The sequence below is a fragment of the Tupaia chinensis genome, unplaced genomic scaffold (assembly GCF_000334495.1).
Source record: "Tupaia chinensis unplaced genomic scaffold, TupChi_1.0 Scaffold000185_1, whole genome shotgun sequence".
Lineage (NCBI taxonomy): Eukaryota > Metazoa > Chordata > Mammalia > Scandentia > Tupaiidae > Tupaia > Tupaia belangeri.
In genome coordinates, this window is record NW_006159660.1 from 4,215,783 (window position 1) to 4,221,250 (window position 5,468).

The 5,468-nt window shown below is 37.7% G+C and overlaps 1 pseudogene; it reads right to left on the reverse strand.

Moving 5' to 3' along the window:
- Nucleotides 1-1,575: 1,575 nt before the first annotated feature.
- Nucleotides 1,576-2,288, reverse strand: LOC102468273 (centromere protein H pseudogene; annotated as a pseudogene).
- Between the last annotated feature and the right edge of the window lie 3,180 nt (nt 2,289-5,468).

Below are 5,468 nucleotides of genomic sequence, written 5' to 3' on the forward strand. Positions count from 1 at the left end.
AAGTAATGTCTCACTCCATAATTCAGCTGGAAGCCTGAATAATTACAGGTAATGAAATACTTCATGAGTTATCTTCAAGTAATGAATCTGAGAGTGATGAGATTTAAATTTAAAAATGCTCTCCCACCTTATGAACCAAAAGTCAACTCAACAGTCACTGTCGAAAGAAGAGAATTATTAAGTATGGTCATATTAGTCAATAAAAAGCTGCATAAATTATCCTAATTATGAAAATAAGCCATTTTCAGGACCAGCAGGTGGCATACTGGTTACATCACTGAACTCCCACATAGTGACCATGGTTCGAGTCCCAGATCCAGTTGGGACTGGGCTTATGTGCTTGCATACCCAAAGTCCTGAGAGGAGAATGGGGGTAAAGGGATTGTGGCATGGCCATTCCCCTGGGGAATGATTTATTGCTTTTTTTCTCTCTGTCTCTTTCTGTCTCTCAGGTGAGCCATTTTCAGGCCAGCAGGGAGTATGGTGGTTAAGGCCTGGACTCCTACATGGCCCATGGTGGTTCAAGTCCTGCAGCCAGGGGTTTGAAAATCATGCTAGGCATGTGTGCACATGTGCCCAAAATCTTGAGAGGAAAATGAGGAGAAGGGATAATGATGTGGCCATCCCTCCTGGGGGAGAGAGGATGTGATGTCTCACTTTCCCTTTCTCTGTCTCTCTCTGTGGGCTCATGCTCCCTATGGCAAAAAAAAAAAAAAAAAAAACATAAATAAAATAAAATAGGTGATTTTCATGAAACAGGAAAGTCCCTCTATCACTATAATCCACCAATGTTTTATATATTCTGGCAGATGCAATAAGATGAGAAAAAAATTAATCATTATAAATACTGAGAGCTATTATTTATTTTTTGATGATATGCTGCTTTTCTAGAATTTTCTTAAGAATCAGTTTTTTTAAAATGTTAGATTTAATAAAATTAAGTAAGATGGCAGGTTACAAGACAAATGTAAAAACAAACAAACAAACAAACAAACAAACAAACAAAACCACTATTATTTTCCTCTATCCAAGCCAGCTAGTGGAATGGGAAAAATATCACATCAAGTTAGTGACAAAAATCACAATATATTTAATAATGAGTTAATAAGGAAGATAGAAGCATGTCCACAATAGCAGAATAAGGACTTCCAAATATCCACAGCTTATGCAAACAATAAGAATACTTACCAAAATGATCAAAATAGACTTTTTTAGAACTGTGGAAATTAATCAAAGACCTGTCACATCTGAGGGGCATCTATTTAAGTATAATGGATGAATCTCAATAAGAACAGCAGGAGTTGTGTTATTTAAACTTACCCTGTTCCCATTTTCCTCTTCCCACTTCTGTGGTACTCTTTTTCTTTTTCTTTTTCTTTTTCTTTTTCTTTGAGGAGTATGTCAGTTTAATTGTCATATTTAACACAATAGATTCTATGTTGTAGTGGTAAGTAGAGCTCAAAAACATGCAGTATTAGAATAGTTCCAAAAACATTTAAAATACACTTCACTTGCTATTTAAATGATTCATTAAAGACAAAAACAAAACAAAAAAATACCAAAATAGAATTCTTATTACATCATGGTGAGACCCTTCTCAAGCTGTAGAATAGTTTCTTTTAAGGCAGACTCCTCTGCCCAATTGGCTTTGCTCTCCAAAATGAGATTCTGGAACACATGTTGAATAACTGAAGTAATATACATCTCCATCTGTAGGTTTCATTATATGGTCTTTATCTTGTCTGAATTTTCCATACTGTCCAAATCATCCTTCTGTCTTCTCTTTTCAGTCTGAATTTCTAAAAGCTTATTTTCTGAAGGTTGTTTTAATTGCAAGCTCTTCTTTCTCACAACAAGCAGTTCTTCCTCTAGATCCCAAGATTCTGGCTGTGATTTAATTATGAATTTATTTAGCTTTAACACATGCTTCATGTTATTCATGAGCACATAATTTTTTGTCAATTTTCTCTGGCTTTTTTTGTTTGCTTGTTTAGTGCACTTGAAAGTTGCATCCTGTCTAATGGAAGATTTTTTATTTCAAACGTGATTTTTACCTTTTCAATTTCATTTTCCAAGTCTTCAATTTTAGCTTCCATTTTATTTTCTTGCATGATTTATTCTAGAGTTTTTTCTTTATTTACATCAATCATTGATTTATACTCTAAGAGTTGTTTTGTCTGTGATGTTAGCCAGAGCAGCAGGGTCATGATGCTCTGCCTGCTCTTAGTTCTGTCCCTTCCAGAGTTTGTGTGCTCTGTGGCCATTGGTTCATCTGGCTGCTTCTCCATCTTTGGGTGCCCAAAGACCCTCCCCTCAGAGTAGAATCTGCAGTACTCTTAAAATAATCCAACAGCCTTGGGACTAGCGGATGGTGTAATGGTTAGGTTACTGGACTTCCGCCTAGTGGATCACAATTCAAGTCCCAGACCTGGAGACTTAAAACTCACATCAGGCATGTGCACATGCATACCCAGGATCCCAAGAGAAGAATGGAGGAGAAGAGATTGCGGTATGGCCATCCTTCCTGGGAGGTGATTTCTCACTTTCTGTCTCTCTGGTGAGCACATGAGCCCTATAGCAAAAACAAACAGACAAACAAAAACAAACAAACAAACAAACAAAAACTCAAAGAAAGAAAAGACACCCACAGCCTTTGCCTAGTCAAAGTGATGTATGCTCACAGTCTGTGACCACACAGGTGACCCGGGTCTGAGTCCTAGTCTAATCTAAAGGCTAGGAGCAGTGGCATGCACCTATAATTACTGCTGAGAGGATGAGGGAAAAAATTGTAACCATAAGATCCTATCTTAAAATGAAAAACCCAACAACTTTACAACTATGATTATAAAGTTATGATAACTGCAAAAACAAAAACAAACAAACAAAAAAACAAACCAGCAATCTAGCAGCCACTGTAAGAAACATAATAGATTTGGAGCTCTCCAAAAAGCCCTTTCCACGGAGAATTGTCATTATTTGACCTGTCTGCTGACTCTCTGGAAAAGGGAGGGCTTGTCTTTATTTGATCTGACTCAGTTTGGCCACTGAGAAAAACTCTATCCTCAGAGTGTTTGCCAAAAACAATCAGTGACAATTGTTTAACACCATAGCTGCTTGAAGCAGCAGTACCTGTTGGGGCAAACAAGAGGCTGGTCATAACACTTAAAAGAAAAATATGGGGAATGAGATGCCCATAGGGGGATTCAAAAGATTCTGACATGTTCCTGGGGATGTAGAAGGCAGCCAAGAGCAGGTGCAGGGCTGTGTGGATACCAAAAACAACAAAAGAGTATCTAAGAAAGTCCTAACCTCTCACTTCTGATTGACCTGATTATCTTGAACACTGGAGGTAAAGATTAAGACAGAGTTGTAAACTGCTGGAGCATTGAAGGCCTGCCCCCAAAACATACAGAACTTCTCAGGAAAAGATAGAAAATGTTTGGTTTAAGGCATTACAAAAAAAATCTCTACAATCATTTTCTGAACACTAAGCTAATTGACCAGAAACTTTAGTGATTGCACCAGACAAAGAACATAGACTTTACAAAATTAGACCAGAAAGTCGCTAAAGAAATGAATGAACAACAACAAAGCCTCAGCAGCTCCAACTGTAATAATATAAAGAAACAACCACCCTTGGGTAGAGAAGGAAATCTCTTTTCAGAGCTATCACATTACATAATGTAAAATGTCCTGTTTTTAAATTAAAAATGACAAGACACACAAATAAGCAGGAAAAGATGGCCCATACATGAGGTAAAAAACAGTCAATAGAGATTGTCATTAAATAAGTCCAGATTTTGTACTTACTGAGCAAAATGTTTTAAGTCAGCTACTATAAATATGTTTAAGGAACTAAAGAAAATAATATGTAAAGAATTAATTGAAAGAATGGGAGTAATGTGTCACAAAGCAGAGAATATAAACAAGGAGATAGAAATTATGTAAAAAGAACCAAATAGAAATTCTGGAGTTAGAGAAGTACAATAACTGAAATGGGAAATTCATTATTGGTCCTTAACAGCCTACTTAACAGGTAGGAAAAGGAATCAGCAAACTTGAAAATAAGTGAACTGAGATAATTTAGTCTGAAGAACAGATAGACAAAAAGAAAAATGGGGACCAGCAGATGGTATAATGGTTCCATAGCTGGACTCCCATGTAGTCAACAATGGTTCAAGTCCCCAACCTGGCAGCTTAAAACTCATGCCGGGCATGTGTGTGTGCCTGCCCAAGATTCCGAGAGACGAATAGAGGAGAATGGATTGCCTCATGGCCATCCCCGCTGGGGGGGGGGGAGGGTGATTTCTTGCTTTCTGCCTGTAGATAAATAATAGTGCATGTACCCCATAGCAAAATTCTTTTTCTAAAAAAAAATAATAAATAAATAAAAGGAAGAAAAATGAATGAATACTCAAAGATTTGGGTGACACGATCAAGCATACCATCATAAGTGTACTGGAGTCCAGAAGGAGAGGAAGAGAGGAAAGGGCAGAAATGGTATTTGAAATAATGTTTGAACACTTCCCAAATTTGATGGAAAACATTTATCTACTTCCAAGAAGCTCAACAAACAAAGGAAGATAAACATAAAGAGATTCATTTCTGAACATCTCAAAGTCAAATTGTAAAAAACGCAAAGACTCAGTCCAGACGTGGTGCAACTGAACACAATGGGGAAGTACCAGGTCCATGTTCTGAGTCCTCTCTCTAGACACCAGGCATATATGTGCATGGCTGTGATCTGGGCTGGTTGAGGCTGGAGGTGGATTATGACGTGAAGACAGCTGAAGATTTGAAGGCCCCTACCCTCTCTTTCAGAATAGGTAAATAAATAATGCCCAAAAAAAATGCAAAATCTTTAAAGGAGAAAGAGAAAAATAGCTCTTCATGTACAAGGGGTCCTCAATAAGACTAATAGCTTATTATTATAAAAAATTAATAACTTATTCATCATTAGCCATGGAAACCAGAACAGTGAAATGACGCATACAAAATGCTAAAAGAAAAGACTTGTACTTTAAGAATTCTATATGTAGCATTCAAAACTGGAGAAATTCAGTCATTCCAAGAAAATAAAACCAGAGAGAATTTTTGTTTTGTTTTTATTTGTTAGTTTGTTTTTGCTTTTAGCCAGCAGATTTGTCCCACAACAAATGTTAAAGGGAATTCTTTAGACTGAAATAAACTATACGGTAACTTGAATCCACTTAACAAACAATACGTTTAAAAGTAATTAAGAAGGTTGGGGAACCAGCAGTTAGCGTAATGGCTATGTCGCTGGACTCCCACGTAGTCGACCGCGGTTCGTGTCCTGGACCCGGTGGCTTAAAACTCACGCCGGGCGTGTGTGCGTGCGTGCCCAAGATCCCGAGTGGAGAATGGAGGAGAAGGGATTGCGGCGTGACCATCCCCCCTGGGGGGTGATTTCTCGCTTTCTGTCTCTATGTCTCTCTCTGTCTGTCTGG